The 18,035-nt window shown below is 46.1% G+C and overlaps 1 protein-coding gene across 1 annotated transcript in view; it reads right to left on the minus strand.

Moving 5' to 3' along the window:
- Positions 1–18,035, minus strand: part of HDAC8 (histone deacetylase 8) — a 114,214-nt gene that overhangs the window by 85,850 nt on the left and 10,329 nt on the right. The gene's annotated exons all lie outside the window — the stretch shown is intronic.

Consider the following 18,035-nt stretch of genomic DNA (forward strand, 5'->3'; position numbering starts at 1 on the left):
CTCTGGGTCCAGAGTTTGAATCCTGCATTCAGTGAAGTTGACTATGGCATTAGCAGATTTCTTCTCTGCCATTCTCAGCTACCTACCATTTGGCAGGATGACTAGCTTCTCCTGAGACAAACCCTGGACAAGGAGTGCAAACTGCAGCCACCACAAAACACCTCCAGAGCCCCAAAATTCATTCATCATAACAGTAAATGCCAAACGGCATTCTCAGAGGCAATGGATATTGGATGTGTTCAGATGAAGAGCATTATTTACCATATATATGCAGCATGTTTATGCAACTTATAATTATGTAATAAGTCAGTTCCGCACATTTACTTCCTCTTGTCTTAAACTGCCACGTTCCCATTCGTTGGTCTATTTTCCTGATTATCTTGGATGCGACTTTTTGCTTCCTATGAAACTTCACTGCCATTTTTTAAAAACAGAGAAAAAAACACTTCAACGGGTGAAGAGGCCACCGATGAAATTGCTTAAGAAATGGTGGCCCCACAAGAAAACCAAAATCTGAGGTGCATTTGATGCAAAAAGGCTGGGCAACTCATCTTTATCAATTAAATTAAATGGAGAAAAGTCAAATTAATAATAATTGTGGTTGTTAAGCACCTACTATGCGCCAAGTAGTACACTGAGCACTGGGGTAGACACAAGATAATCGGGTCAGACACACTCCCTGTCCTACCTGAGGCTCACAGTCTAAGTAGGAGGGAGAGTAAATACTGACTCCACGTTTTACAGATGAGGAAACTGAGGCATAGAGATGTTAGGTGACTTGCCCAAGATCACACAGCAGGTAAGGGACAGATCAAGGATCAAAACAGCTTCCTCAGGCTTGGTGTGTGAATGTACGTACATGATAATAAAGCCCACGTTACGAGTTTCAAGAACCACAAGTTTTTTTTTTATGGCATTTGTTTAACACTTACTGTGTGCCAGGCACTGCGCTAAACCCTGAGGTAGGTTCAAGCTGATCACATTGGACACAGTCCATAATCCCAGATGGGGCTCACTGGCTTAATCCTCATTTTACAGATGCGGTAACTCAGATCCAGAGAAGTTGCCCAACGACAACTGGCAGACAAGTGTCCTCGCGGGACAGGGACTGTGTCCGATCTGACCTGTACCTACCTCAGTGCGTTTGACACATAGTATGCGCTTAACTAGTGCCACAAAACCAACGAGTGGTGGAGCCAGAATTAGAAACCAGGTCCTTCTGCCCGTGCTCTATCCGCTAAGTCACGCTTCTTCTCTTTGGGTGCTCATATCCCTCCATCTAAAGATAGAAGTCCCTGGAGCCGATCAACTCGGCTTGAGTTTCTATTAGGTGGCTGATGGGCGGAAATGTTATTGTTCTCAGGGAACTGATTACAACTTCTCTTATTGAATCAGGGGGAGACGACAGCAGTGGGTTTGGTTGATCTCAAAATCTAAAATGCTTTCAGACTTTCTGGCTTTGCCTAATGCAAATAAATCCAAGGAGATTTCTGCCATATGAGGAACCCCCCCACCAACCCCACACACAAAACAACATCTGGGATTGCTGTTTAAACATCTTTTTTTTTGGCAAAAGAGTTCCTATGGCACACATTAAGGCCCTCTGCAAAATCGGATTATTTTCATGGGTGCTGGGCCTGCTCAACACCTGTGTGGATCTGTTGCGCTCACAAGGTCTTTGATCACCCCAAGTTCCGTCACAATTGGAATATCTGAATCCCGAGACTCTCCAGGTTGCTTATTACACTTTTCTTAGCCCTACATTAGAGACTCCTGAAACTTAATTAAAAGACTGTGAGTCCTAAGGGGGACAGGATCTACCCCAGCACTTAATACAGTCCCTGGCACATAGTAAGTGCTTAGCAAGCACCATTTAGAAGAAAAAAGGACTGATGACGAATTATTATACATGATGATGATAATGGTATTTATTAAGCGCTTACTATGTGCAAAGCACTGTTCTAAGCGCTGGGGAGGTTACAAGGTGATCAGGTTGTCCCACGGGGGACTCACAATCTTAATCCCCATTTTACAGATGAGGGAACTGAGGCCCAGAGAAGTGAAGTGACTTGCCCAAAGTCACACAACTGACAATTGGCGGAGCCGGGATATGAACCCGTGACCTCTGACTCCAAAGCCTGGGCTCTTTCCACTGAGCCACGCTGCTTCTCTATACATAATTCAGACTCATCCTTCTCTGATACCCCAAATCTCAAATGACCAAGGGACAGGTGAGGCCAGGATCTTAGTTCAGGGGGTGGTCAAAGAGGAGAACTTAATGTTCCCTTCTTCACCCTGCAGCCTCAAACTAGAGGTGGGCAGTCCCCCGAAAAGAAGCTCTCATCAGCGTGGACGAGGAAACTCCTTTCCAGGAATGTCAATCGATCAGTGGCATTTACTGAGCACTCACTGTGACCTTAGCACTGTACTGAGCACTTGGGAGAGTACAATACAAAAGAGTAGGTATGGATATTCCCTGCCAACAAGGAATTTACAGACTAGAGCGGGAGACACACCTTAACAGAAGCAGCATGGCCTAGAGCATAAAGCATGGGAATGGGAGTCATAAAGACCTGGGTTCTAATCCCGCCTCTGCCACTTGTCTGCTGTGTGACCCTGGGTAAGTCATTTCACTTCTCTGGGCCTCAGTTCCCTCATCTGTAAAATTGGAATCAAGACTGTGAGCCCTATGTGGGACAAGGACTTTGTCCAGCTCAATTACTTTGTATCTACCCGGGGGCTTAGTTCAGTGCCTGGCACATAATAAACACTTCAGGTGGAGAGAGACATACAGTGCTGTGCCGGGAGGGATGGTCTGTTGGGTATGAAGCAGTGTGGCTCAGTGGCAAGAGCCTGGGCTTTGGAGTGAGAGGTCATGGGTTCAAACCCCGGCTCCGCCAATTGTCAGCTGTGTGACTTTGGGCAAGTCACTTAACGTCTCTGTGCCTCAGTTACCTCATCTGTAAAATGGGGATTAAGACTGTGAGCCCCCCGTGGGACAACCTGATCCACCTTGTAACCTCCCCAGCGCTTAAAACAGTGCTTTGCACATAGTAAGCGCTTAATAAATGGCATCATTATTATTATTATTATTATTATTACTATTATGAAGGAAAGGGGATTCCAAGCAAGACAGAGGACATGGACAAAGGGTACATCTCTTGTTGTGGCATAATACTAATGATAATTGCGGCATTTGTTAAGTGCTTACTATGTGCCAGGCACCGTTCTATGCACTGGAGTAGGAAGACGTTAATCAGGTAAACACCGTCCTTTGTCCCTTGTGGGGCTCAGAGTCCTAATCCCCATTTTACAGATGAGGCAACTGAGGCCCAGAGAAGTGAAGTGACTTGCCCAAAGTCACACAGCAGACATGTGATGGAGCCGGGATTAGAACCCGAATCCTTCTGACGCCCAGGCCGGTGCTCTATTCACTAGGCCACATGGCCTGCGCCGTGCCCAAGGTCATGATTTGCCCAGGGGCAGAGCTCGGACCCAAACTTATTTCCCGACTCCCTGTTCAGGAACCACTCGTTGGTTTGCCTCCACTTCTTTCCCGATGAACCAGTGGGGAAGCAGTGTGGCCTAGTAGAAAGTACACAGGCCTGGGAATCAGAGGGCCTGGGTTCTAACTCTAACTCTTCCATTTGCCTCCTGTGGACCTAGGGCAAGTCACTGAACCTCTCTGCGTCTTGGTTACCTCATCTGTAAAATGGGGATACGACACCTAACCCCCCTCTCTTTCTCTTTCACTCCCTTCTGCTTTGCCCACCTTCACGGCACTTATGTAATAATTATTACCCCCCCACCGGACTGTAAGCTTGTTGTGGGCAGGGAATACGTCTATTTTTGTATTGTACTCTCCCAAGCGCTTAGTATAGTGGTCCGTACACAGTAAGCGCTCAATAAATACGACAATGAATCCTCCGAGTGCAGCTTATTATGTGGTCACAAGCCGTTTATATTCCTTGACTGAAGTGTGAGGCTGGCAGAAGGGAGGATTAGTTGGCGGCGGGAGTCCAAGCAAACACGGAAACCAAGGTAAACGATTCTCTGAACCTTCAGAGAGGGTTCTGGCACACGTTAAATTCCATTCTGCCTCCGTTCTTTGGCTCCCCCATCCCTTTGTATTTCTAATCGGGGGGAAAAGTGGTCTCCACCGTTTTCAGCCATGGGAACCCCTGGTGCAGACCGGGGGTGGGGGTTCTGAAAGCAGATCAGATCCCCGTCCGATCATTCCCCTCCTTCCATGGCTCTCTCCCGGCACGGAGCTGGCAATCGCTGATTCCTGGGGCCGAGACCACTGGGGGGGCCTTGGGTTCAAGGACCAGCGGGTTAAGGATCAAAGACTGTTCCAGTGACAGGATGTTCCTCTCTCGAAAATCCCCTTCTCAAGCTGGGAGCTGTGAAATGCCAGCTGGCTTGGGCCCTCTTGCCCCCCTGCCCTCTCCCTCCCCCGCAATCATGCCTTGGCGGGGTGGGTTGGAGGAAGAACTTTTTTAAGAGCTGCCGTCTGCTAAACCAAGGCGAGGAGCGTGGCTCAGAAATGGCGGGCCCTTCCAGTTGGTGGTTCCGGCAGCCTGCCTGCCCCAAAGTAATCACTTAACTTCTCTGTGCCTCAGTTCCCTCATCTGTAAAATGGGGATGAAGACTGTGGGCCCCCCGTGGGACAACCTGATCACCCTGTATCCTCCCCAGCGCTTAGAACAGTGCTTGGCACATAACAAATGCCATCATCATTATTATATTATAATAATATTAATATATTATTATATTAATAACAATAATAATAATGGCATTTGTGAAGCGCTTAATAATAATAATGGCATTTGTGAAGCGCTTACTATGTACCAAGCACTGTTCTAAGCACTGGAGGAGATACAAGGTATTCAGGTTATCGCACATGAGGCTCGCTCACAGTCTTAATCCCCATTTTACAGATGAGGTAACTGAGGCACAAAGAAGTGAAGTGACTTGCCCAAAGTCACACAGCTGACAAGTAGCAGAGGTTGGATTAGAACCTACGACCTCTAACTCCCAAGCCCGGGCTCTTTCCACTAAGCCATGATCTGCCAACTCTGTTGTACTGTACTCTCCCAAGCGCTTAGTACAGTGCTCTTCGCTTAGTAAGTGCTCAATAAATACCATAGATTGATTGATTAAGCCCATCTTATGTGATTAAGCAAACATGTCTGCCAACTCTGTTGTACTGTACTCTCCCAAGCGGTTAGTACAGTGCTCTGCACATAGTAAGTGCTTGATAAATACCACAGATCGATTGATTAAGCCCTTCTTATGTGCCAAGCACTTGCTAAGCACTGGGGTCAGATCTGATTCAGTCAGTCAAGTGTATTTATTGAGCGCTTACTGTACGAACAGCACTGTACTAAGCGCTTGGGAGAGTACAATATAACAGACACGTTCCCTGCCCACAATGAGTTTATAGTTCAGATTCAGTCCCTATACCACATGGGGCTCAAAGTTTAAGAGGAAGGGGGGGCATGTATTTTATCCTAACCACTCTACAGATGAGAAATAGAATGGCCTAGTGGATAGAGCACGGGCCTGGGAATCAGAAGGACCTAGGTTCGAATCCCAGATTCACCACTTGCTGGTTGGGTGATCTTGGGCAAGTCACTTCACTTCTCTGGACCTCAGTTAACTCATTTGTAAAACTGGAAGCCCCATGTGGGACATGGACTGTGTCCAACTTGATTAGCTCATATCTAGCCCAGGACTTGGTACAGACCCTCTCTGGGTCATACTTGGAGAGTTTCCAGTACTCTACCGGTCTCAACTATGAGGAGAGTCAAGCACCTGTCTAATTGTCCTGTTTTGCTGTCTGTCTCACCCTTCTAGACTGTGAGCCCCTTATTGGGTAGGGACAGTCTCTGTTGCCGAATTATTCATTCAATCGTATTTATTGAGCACTTAAGCGCTTAGTACAGTGCTCTGCACATAGTAAGCGCTCAATAAATATGATTGAATGAATGAATGAATGAATGAAGCAGAGGCCTACCCATTCTATTCCTACTTTGGCCAGTGGCTAGCGAGTGGAAGGCAAACTGCTACATGTCAAAACTCACCCGTGCTGGACAGCAGCGGTATGAGAGTTGAGGGCAGAGACTCAAGTTTACTGCGCGGAAGGAGGCAATGGTAAACCACTTCCGGATTTTTACTAAGAAAACTCTATAGATCCACTACCGGAGCAACTGCAGATGGAAGTGGGACATTCTGGGAGAGCTGTGTCCTCCTCCCCCTCCTATCTACTTACTGTTAGGGTTCCTCAAGGGTCAGTTCTTGGTCCCCTTCTGTTCCCTATCGATACTCACTCCCTTGGTGAACTCATTCGCCCCCATGGCTTCAACTATCATCTCTATGGTGATGACACCCAAATCTACATCTCCGCCCCTGCTCCCTCTCCCTCCCTCCAGGCTCTTACCTCCTCCTGCCTTCAGGACATCTCCATCTGGATGTCTGCCCGCCACCTAAAACTCAATATGTCCAAGACTGAGCTCCTTATCTTCCCTCCCAAACCCAGTCCTCTCCCTGACTTTCCCGTCACTGAAGATGGCCCTACCACCCTTCCCGTCTCACAAGCCCGCAACCGTGGTGTCATCCTTGACTCCGCTCTCTCATTCATCCCACACATTCAATCGGTCACCAAACCCTGCCAGTCTCACCTCCAAAACATCGCCAAGATCCACCCTTTCCTCTCCAACCAAACTGCTACCTCGCTGGTTCAATCTCTCATCCTCTCCTGACTGGATTATTGCATCAGCCTCCTCTCTGATCTCCCATCCTCCTGTCTCTCCCCACTTCAGTCTATACTTCACTCTGCTGCCCGGGATCATCTTTGTCCAGAAACGCTCTGGGCATGTCACCCCCCTCCTCAAAAATCTCCAGTGGCTGCCTGTCAACCTACAAATCAAGCAAAAACTCCTCACTCTCGGCTGCAAGGCTGTCCATCACCTCGACCCCTCCTAACTCACCTCCCTTCTCTCCTTCTCCAGCCCAGCCTGCACCCTCCACTCCTCTGCCACTAACCTCCTCCCTGTACCTCGTTCTCATCTGTCCTGCTGTCGAACCCCGGCCCACGTCCTCCCCCTGGCCTGGAATGCCCTCCCTCTGCCCATCCGCCAAGCTAGCTCTCTTTCTCCCTTCAAAGCCCTACTGAGAGCTCACCTCCTCCAGGAGGCCTTCCCAGACTGAGGCCCCCTTTCCACTCCTCCTCCCCTTCACCCCCCTCAGCCCTACCTCCTTCACCTCCCCACAGCACTTTCATATATCTGTACAGATTAATTACTCTATTTTACTTGTACATATTTACTACTCTATTCATTTTATTGAAGATGTGCATATAGCTATAATTCTATTTATTCTGATGGTTTTGACACCTGTCTACATGTTTTGTTGTCTGTCTCCCCCTTCTAGACTTTGAGCTCGTTGTTGGGTAGGGACTGTCTCTATATGTTGCCGACTTTTACTTCCCAAGTGCTTAGTACAGTGCTCTGCACATGGTAGGCGCTCAATAAATACGATTGAATGAATGAATGAATAAGACAAGGCAAGACTTAGTACAGAGCCTGGCACATAGTAAGCACTTAACAAATAACATTGAAAAAAAATGAGGAAACTCAGGTCCAGAGTGGTGAAGCCACTTGCCCAAGGTCACAGAGGAGGGAAGATTAGACCCTGAGTTTCCTTAATGCTAAATTATAGAATTTTAAGTCTACATACCTATAATCCCCCTCCTCCCAGTCCCACTCTTTCCACTAAGCCAAACTGGCTTTGTTGGGTATATCAGTTATGATGGGGCCATCTTGAATACCATGGCTTAGGCACGGATGCAAACCAGAGGGTGGAATCCTGCCCACTGAGACCTGGTGAAAGGAGACACGGCAAGACAGAAGATTTTTGAGGCACACCTCGAAGTCTCCCATGGCAGACCCGCAATGAAAAACTGCTTTAATGATGAGCAGTGTGGTCTAGTGGAACCTGGCCCGGCCACTTGTCCCCTGGGAGAACTTGGGCAAGTCGCCTCACTTATCTCTGCCTCAGTTACCTCATTTGTAAAATGGGGATTGAGATTGGGAGTCCTATGTGGGACAGGGACTGTGACCAAAATGTTTATCTTGTATCTTCCCCAGTGCTTGGTACAGTGCCCGGCACGTAGTAACAAATACCACTATTATTATTATTATTCACTTTGCCTCAGTTCCCTCATCTGTAAAGATTCAATACTTATTCTCATTCTTATTTATATTGGAAGCCCCATGTAGGACCTGATTATCTTATATCTACCCCAGAACTTAGTCTGGTGCTTGAAATGGAGTAAGGGCTTACCAAACACCTCAATTATTACTTACTGTGTGCAGAGCACTGTACTAAGCGCTTGGGAAGCACAAGTTGGCAACCTACAGAGAGGGTCCCTACCCAACAACGGGCTCACAGTCTAGAAGGGGGAGACAGACAACAAAATAATACAAGTAAACAAGTAAACAGGTGTCGATACCATCAGGAAACAGAATTATAACTATATACACATCGTTAATCAAGGCCAGGCTTCTGTGGCCTGAATCAGGTGATTACATCAGCAGAATATTTGTGGGAATGGCCATTTAGTTGATGAATTACCTGTAACTGAGAACATCTCTGTCTCCCCAGCTAGCCCGCAAGATCCTTAAGGGCAGAGATTGGGTCTACTTACTATACTGTTCTCTCCCAAGCGCTCAGTACAGTGCCCTACACACAATAAACGCTCAAGACACACTGGCTGATGGGTTGATGTATTGACTGATGATCTGACTTGAAGCCAGACAACCACCCAACTCTGATATAACCACCCAATTCTGAGATACAGCAGTGCCTGCACTCTCTCTGGTTGCCATCCATCTCCGCATCAAACAGAAACTCCTCACCACCGGCTTTAAAGCAGTCAGTCACCTGGCCTCCTCCTACCTCACCTCGCTACTCTCCTACTACAACGCAGCCCGCACACTTTGCTCCTCTAATGCCAATCTTCTCACATATCTTGATTTCATCTATCTCACCGCCAACCTCTCACCCACATCTGGCCTTCAACGCCCTCCCTCCTCAATTCCGACAGACAATTAAAGCCTTATTGAAGGCACGTCTCCTCCAAGAGGCCTTCCCTGATGAGCCCTTTGGTGGGTAGGGACCATCTCTATAGACTGCTGACTTGTACATCCCAAGCTTAGTACAGTGCTCTGCACACAGCAAGCACTCAATAAATATGACTGAATGAATAAGCCCCCAATTTCTTTTCTCCCACTCCGTCTGAGTCGCCCTGACTTGCTCCCCTTGTTCTTCCCCCGTCCCAACCCCACAACCCTTATGAACATACGTCATTTTATTTATTTATTCTAATGCCTGTCTCCCCCTCTAGATTGTAAACTCACTGTGGGTAGGGAATGTGTCTGTTACATTGTATTCTCCCCAGAACTTACTACAGTGCTCTGCACACAGTAAGCACTCAATAAACATGATTGACTAAATACAACTGGTTGATTAAGACTTGTGGACCAAATTTTCCCTTAACCTTCACCGCACTTTTGAGGGCAACTGACAACTGGTTTGAAAGCTTTGGGCCTAAGCTGTATTAATTTCACTAGAGAATAAAAAAAATAAAAAAAATTCCCAAAACAAACCCTAGTTAAGTAATCATTTGCTCTCAATGGTATTGTCCAAAATCGAAATTGCAACCAGATTCTATTTAAAAATACAATAATAATAATGATAATTTATTTATTTATTAATGATGGTATTTGTTAAGCACTTACTATGTGCCAAGCACAGTTCTAAGCGCTGGGGTCATCAGGTCATCATATGTCCAAGACTGAACTCCTTATCTTCCCTCCCAAACCCTGCCCTCTCCCTGACTTTCCCATCACTGTTGACGGCACTACTATCCTTCTCGTCTCACAAGCCCGCAACCTTGGTGTCATCCTCGACTCCGCTTTCTCGTTCACCCCTCACTTCCAATCCGTCACCAAAACCTGCCGGTCTCACCTCCGCAACATCACCAAGATCCGCCCTTTCCTCTCCATCCAAACCGCTACCTTGCTGGTTCAATCTCTCATCCTATCCTGACTGGATTACTGCATCAATTTCCTCTCTGATCTCCCATCCTCCTGTCTCTCCCCACTTCAATCTATACTTCACGCCGCTGCCTGGATCACCTTTGTGCAGAAACACTCTGGGCATGTCACTCCCCTCCTCAAAAATCTCCAGTGGCTACCAATCAACCTACGCATCAGGCAAAAATTCCTCACCCTCGGCTTCAAGGCTGTCCATCACCTCGCCCCCTCCTACCTAACCTCCCTTCTCTCCTTCTCCAGCCCAGCCCGCACCCTCCGCTCCGCTCCTCTGTGCTAACCTCCTCACCGTGCCTCCTTCTCGCCTGTCCCGCCGTCGACCCCCGGCCCATGTTCTCCCCCTGGCCTGGAATGCCCTCCCTCCGCACATCTGCCAAGCTAGCTCTCTTCCTCCCTTCAAAGCCCTACTGAGAGCTCACCTCTTCCAGGAGGCCTTCCCAGACTGAGCCCCCTCCTTCCTCTCCCCCTCCTCATCCCCCCCGCCTTACCTCCTTCCCCTCCCCACAGCACCTGTATATATGTTTGTACATATTTATTACTCTATTTTACTTGTACATATTAACTATTCTATTTATTTTATTTTGTTAATATGTTTTGTTTTGTTGTCTGTCTCCCCCTTCTAAACTGTGAGGCCACTGTTGGGGAGGGACCGTCTCTATATGTTGCCAACTTGTACCTCCCAAGCACTTAGTACAGTGCTCTGCACACAGTAAGCGCTCAATAAATATGACAATGAATGAATCAGGTTGTCCCTTGTGGGGCTCAGAGTCTTAAACCCCATTTTACAGATGAGGTAACTGAGGCTCGAACAGTGCTTCCCAGGCCCCGGTATACTCTCTGAGTTGCCTATGAAACTCGTTGTTCCCAATTTATTTTCATTCATTCATTCATTCATTCAATCATTTTTACTGAGTGCTGCTTCTCTTGAGCTGTGCTTCGTCAATCATATTTATCGAGCACTTACTGTGCACAGAGCACTGTACTAAGCACAAGGGAGAGTATGATAGACCAATATAACAGATACATTCCCTACCCACAACAAACTTATAGTCTAGAGGGGGAGCGCTTAGTCAGGCTTCTGTATTACACCCCAAAGTCTCCCGCTTAAGTGGAAAGTAATACCGAAAATCCTAAAGAGTAAAATGGAAGGTTACTGTGGCCACTATTCCGCAGTTCTGGGCCCTACCTAAAAATTCCCCCAAAGTATTTCATGTGCACCTTGGCACTCTGATTAGATGACAACTGGTTTGAAAGCTTTGGGCCTAAGCAGTATTAATTTCACTAGAGAATAAAAAAAAATTTCCCAAAACAAACCCTAGTTAAGTAATCATTTGATCTCAATGGTATTGTCCAAAATCGAAATTGCAACCAGATTCTATTTAAAAATACAAAGGACGCAATTTTATTATAAAATAAAATCTATACAATCACTCCAATTCGCTAACCGGTATTCCAGTGATCCAATTGCTCCTGTTTTCCCTTGATTGTGAGGAAGTAGCTTTAAGTGCTGGGAAAAAAAATTCCTTACAAAGAACAAATTTTCATTTTGGCATTATACAAGACAGGTCTGGGACGGAAAACTGGGGTAAAGGGAAAGGTTGTGGCAAACTGTCGCTGGGTGCCTTGCTTCCCAACCTTCTCTTCCATCCTGTAAGACCGCTGTTCCCGTAACTATGAAAACACTCAAGTGTGAAAGCAAGAAGTCAAAACGTTGGCTCACACCTTAGCTCAAAAAATGGAAACTCTATCAAGTAAAAGACATAACACCCCTTCATCTTTCCCCTTCAAATGCTCGTGTTTTTCAGGCTGAACTAGCCCCGCCCAGAAGACTTTACACCACAGGATATGCTCTTCTGGAATAACCAAATGGGGACGGTATAAATTTAACCTGGTAGGGGCCTTCAGTTAAAACGCATTCACGCAAATTTTATACACCCAGAATTGTGCTGAGGCCATATGTGAAACTGGCATTGTCTTAGAGAATGTGTAATAATGACCTTTTCTTTAATAAAAAAAAAAAAAAAGAAATTCAATCAAGTAAAGAGCCATTAAAATCAGGGTTAATGTAGGGAGCTTTACAGTTAGTCTATATTAAAACCCAAGGGAAAGATAGATTCAAGAGGGCAGATGGAAGGCAGGATATTATGAACAATAATAATAATATTTGTCAAGTGCTTACTATGTACCTGTTCTCCCTCCTACTTCAGACCGTGAGCCCCATGTGGGACAGGGGCTGGGTCTGAGTTAATTGACTTTGTACCTACCCCAGTGCTTAGAACAGTGTTTGACATATGGTAAGCGCCTAACAAGTACCAGAAAGCAAACAGATAATATGTGCCAAACTCTTGGGGTGCCAACAATAATCAGGTCAAATAAATGATGATGATGATGGTGACTGTGGTTCTGTTAGGGCTTGCTCTGTGCCGAGCACGGCACTAAGCACTGGGGCAGATATACAAGATTATCCATTCCAATAATAGGTTCACAGCCAAAGGAGGAGGAAGCATAGGTATTTGTAGATGAGGGAGCTGAGGCACGGAGAAATTAAATGGCTTGCCCTACCCAAGGTCACACAGCAGGCAAATGGCAGAGCCCAGGTGAAAACCCAGGTCTTCTGCCTCTCAGGCGTGTGCTCTTTTTTTTTAATGGCATTTGTAAAGCGCTTACTATGTGCAAAGCACTCTTCTAAGTGCTGGGGAGGTTACAAGTTGATCAGGGTGTCCCACAGGGGGCTCACAGTCTTAATCCCCATTTTACAGACGAGGTAACTGAGGCACAGAGAAGTTAAAAGTGACTTGCCCAAAGTCACACAGCTGACAATTGGCAGAACTGGGATTTGAACCCATGACTTCTGACTCCAAAGCCCATGCTCTTTCCACTAAGCCACGCGGATTCCCTTGCTAAAAATGCCTCTAAATGCTGCTAATTACATCAAAAATACATTTTTAACTGGTCATCCACCTGAGAAGCGTCCATCCATAACAAGGCTGTATGGTTTGGTGGATAGAGCACAGGCCTGAGAATCATTTAATAATAATAATAATAATAATAACAATAATAATAATGGCATTTATTAAGCACTTACTATGTGCAAAGCACTGTTCTAAGCTCCGCCACATGCCTGCTGTGTGACTTTGGGCTAGCCACTTCACTTCTCTGGGCCTCAGTTACCTCATCTGTAAAACGGAGATTAAAAGTGTGAGCCCAATGTGGGACAAAGACTGTGTCCAGCCTGATTAACTTGTATCTATCCCAGCACTTAGAACAGTGCTTGGCACACAGTAAGTGCTTAACAGATACTATTATTATGATTATTATTATCTGCTCCACCAGCATGCAAGCTACACCCCAAGACTCCTTTAACAGATTTCCAATGAGACCAACTGGTCTTAGAAAGCCCAAAAGTAGTTTCTGGTCTCTGCCCTACCATGCTGTAGTAGACCAACAGAGCTTCAAAAACCTCCTTCATAAAACTCTACTACACATTCTGACCAAGAAGCCAGATATTTCCTTCCTCCCTCTGCTCTAACCAAGAAGCCAGATATTTCCTTCCTCCCTCTGCTTAACCTGGTTGATTTATTTCCTCAGCCGGCAATGATGCACTTGCCATACTATTAGCCAAAGTAAAAACTCCAGACAGCAAGTATATAAGTTTGTTCCTTGAGGGCAGGAATTCTGTCTACCAACTGTACTGTATTTTTCCAAGCACTTAGTTCAGTGTTCCGGAGGAGGTAAATGCTCAATAAATCCACCAACTGTACTGTACTCTCCCAAGTGCTTAGTACAGTGCTATGGATGAACTAAGCACTCAACCAATCTGCCAACTGTATTCCACTCTCCCAAGCACTCAGCATAGTGCTCTTGAGGAAGTCATTGCTCAATAAATACCAGCGCTTAGAACAGTGCTTGGCTTGGCTTCTCCAGCCCAGAGGACTCCGTTCCTCTGTCGCTAACCTCATCACTGGGCCTTGTCCTCGCCTGTCCCACCATCGACCCCCAGCCCACATCCTCCCCCTGGCCTGGAATGCCCTCCCTCCACACATCCGACAAACTAGCTCTCTTCCTCCCTTCAAAGCCCTACTGGGAGCTCACCTCCTCCAGGAGGCCTTCCCAGAATGAGCACCCCCCCCCTCCTCTGTTCCTCTTCCTTGCCCCATTGCCCCCTTCCTTCCTCTGCCCTACTCGCTTTCCCTCCCCAAAACACTTGTGTATATTTTATACATATTTATTACTCTATTTGATTAATGACGTGTATATATCTAGAGCCCACTGTTGGGAAGGGACCGTCTCTATTTGTTGCCAACTTGTACTTCCCAAGTGCTTAGTACAGTGCTCTGCACACAGTAAGCGCTCAATAAATACGACTGAATGAATGAATATATCTATAATTCTACTTATCTATTTCAACGGTATTGACACCTGTCTACTTGTTTTGTTTTGTTTTCAATCTCCCCATTTCTAAACCGTGAGCCCCTTTGGGCAGGGATTGTTGCTCTTTGTTGCTGAATTGTACTTTCCAAGTGCTTAGTACAGTGCTCTGCACACAGTAAGCGTTCATTAAATACAATTGAATGAATGAATGAATACATCTATAATTCTACTTATCTATTTCAATGGTATTGACACCTGTCTACTTGTTTTGTTTTGTTTTCTGTCTCCCCATTTCTAAACTGTGAGCCCCTTTGGGCAGGGATTGTTGCTATCTGGTGCCGAATTGTACTTTCCAAGTGCTTAGTACAGTGCTCTGCACACAGTAAGCGCTCAATAAATACAACTGAATGAATGAATACATCTACAATTCCACTTATCTATTTCAATGGTATTGACACCTGTCTACTTGTTTTGTTTTGTTTTCTGTCTCCCCATTTCTAAACTGTGAGCCCCTTTGGGCAGGGACTGTTGCTATCTGTTGCCGAATTGTACTTTCCAAGTGCTTAGTACAGTGCTCTGCACACAGTAAGCACTCAATAAATACAATTGAATGAATGAATACACCTATAATTCCACTTATCTATTTCAATGGTATTGACACCTGTCTACTTGTTTTGTTTTGTTTTCTGTCTCCTCATTTCTAAACTGTGAGCCCCCTTGGGCAGGGATTGTTGCTCTCTGTTGCTGAATTGTACTTTCCAAGTGCTTAGTACAGTGCTCCAGTAAGCGCTCAATAAGTACGATTGAATGAATAAATGAGCATAGTAAGCACTTAACAAATACCATCATCATTGACCAACTGCATATAGTTAATTAATAAATAGAATATTTTCCCAAATTGAACCTACATATGAGGGTGGTGGAAAGAAAGGGAATTCCAGCTAAATACTCTAAAAATGAATGCTGGGCAAGGATACACACCAGATGAACAGTCAAAACTGGGACCATAACGAAGGAAGAAACATCACTTAGCAAAATTTTTTTTGTTAAATTAAACTCTGACTACCCTCTAGTGGTGCATTAGCTAAAATGGAAAGTTCCAACTTTTCTAGACTAGCAAATTAATAAGTTCCTTAAATATGCAGCCTCTTCCACAAGTTTCAAGCCCAGCCCCAAATGGGTGGTGGTGGGGGGGTGTCTTTTCAATCATTGATGCATTCATTCATTCATTCATATTAATTGAGCGCTTACTGTACGCAGAGCACTGTACTGAGGTATTGGGAGAATACAACAGTAAACAGACATTCCCTGCCGGATCTCAATGCGTGGTCAAAGGACACTGCGGATGGGAAGACTGTGAGCCCCAGATGGGACGGGGCAGGTGTCCCACCAGATTATCTCATATCTACCCCAGTGCTTAGTACAGTGCCCGGCACACTGTACGCACTTAAAAAACACATTATTATTATCTTCTAGACTGTGAGCCTGTTGTTGAGTAGGCATTGTCCCTATCTGTTGCCGAACTGTACTTTCCAAGCGCTTAGTACAGTGCTCTGCACACAGTAAGCGCTCAATAAATACGACTGAATGAATGAATGAATGATATTATTATAGAGGGGGCTGGTAATGCTGAAATGGTTTCCTAATAGGAGGTTGTAGAGAAGCAGCGTGGCTCAGTGGAAAGAGCCCGGGCTTGGGAGTCAGAGGTCATGGGTTCTAATTCCAGCTCCACCACCTGTCAGCCGGGACTGACAGGTGGACTTTGGGCAAATCACTTGACTTCTCTGTGCCTCAGTTACCTCATCTGTAAAACCGGGATTAAAACTGTGAGCCTCATGTGGGACAACCTGATTACCTTGTTTCCCCCCCAGCGCTTAGAACAGTGCTTGGCACATGGTAAGTGCTTAACAAATGCCATCATCATTATTATTATTATTATTATTTCAAAGCCCAGGGCCCTCTCCCGAGTCAGTAGCGATGCAATGTGTCAAGATTCTGGCTGGCAAGGTGAGCATCAATACTGGAGGCTCACACTGGCTCACAAGGTGAGCATCAACACTGGCGGAGAGCCCATAAATTCATCTCTCCTTTGACTCTTCCCCTCTTTTGCGAACGCTCCTGAACCCCCAGAATACAAACACTGGGCAGAATTCCGACTGCCACACAGTCCCTGTCAGATGCTGGTAGACCTGATTTCTGGAATATTATTATGACATTTTTAGGGACCCAAAGGCAACTCTTTACATATTTCATCCAAATCTATCTTCCATGAAGACCACATGAGCCTCCCCCTTGCAAGCTCGTGAAGGGCAGGAAACGTGTCTGCTAATTCTGTTGTATTTGTTAAGCGCTTACTACGTGCCTGGCACTTTATTAAGCACTCATCGGGCTGAACACAGTCTGTGTCCCACACAGGGCTCACAGTCTTAATCCTCATTTTACAGATGAGGAAACTGAGAAATGAAGTGACTTACCCAAGGTCACACAGCAGACAAATGACAGAGCAGGACTAGAACCCTGGCCCTCTGACTCCAAAGCCCATGCTCTTTCCTCTAGGCCCTGCTGCTGTTGTAGTGCACTCTCCCAAGTGCCTAGAACAGTGCTCTGCACATAGTAAGTACCACCAGTTTGACTGACTGATTTTCCTCCCCAGCCCCATCTGATCTTGCCGATTCATTCTAACCCCTCAGGGTGTACCTAAAAGACGACACCACCGAGGCCTTGGCTGGGGTGTGCAGTTATAATAATGATTATGATAATAATTACGATATTTCTTAAGTGCTTCCTCTGTGCCAGGCACTGTACTAAGCGCTGGGGTGGATACAGGCATATTGGGTTGGACACAGATCCTGTCCCACATGGGGCTCACAGCCTTAATCCCCATTTTACGGATGAAGTAACTGAGGCCCAGAGAAGTGAACTGACTTGCCCAAGGTCACACAGCAGACATGTGGCAGAGCCAGGAATAGAACCCATGACCTTCGGACTCCCAGGCCCGGGCTCTATCCACTAGGCCACACTACTTTCATTCATTCATTCATATTTACTGAGCACTTACTGTGTGCAGAACACTGTAGTAAGCACTTAGGAAGTACAAGTCAGAAACATATGGAGACGGTCCCTACCCAACAATGAGCTCACAGTCTAGAAGGGGGAGACAGACAACAAAACATGTAGACAGGTGTCAAAGTCATCAGAACTAATAGAATTAGAGCTATATGCATATCATTAACAAAATAAATAGAATAGTAAATATGTACAAGTAAAATAGAGTAATAAATCTGTACAAATATATATGCAAGTGCTGTGGGAAGGGGAAGGAGGCAGGGCTGGGGGGGCGATGGGGAGGAGGAGTGAAAAAAGGGGGCTCAGTCTGGGAAGGCCTCCTGGAGGAGGTGAGCTCTCAGTAAGGCTTTGAAGGGAGGAAGAGAGCTAGCTTGGCGGATGTGTGGAGGGAGGGCATTCCAGGCCAGGGGGAGGATGTGGACCGGGGGTCGACGGCGGGACAGGTGAGAACAAGCTCTGGTGAGGAGGTGAGCGGCGGCA

This window comes from Tachyglossus aculeatus, chromosome 6 (assembly GCF_015852505.1).
Source record: "Tachyglossus aculeatus isolate mTacAcu1 chromosome 6, mTacAcu1.pri, whole genome shotgun sequence".
Lineage (NCBI taxonomy): Eukaryota > Metazoa > Chordata > Mammalia > Monotremata > Tachyglossidae > Tachyglossus > Tachyglossus aculeatus.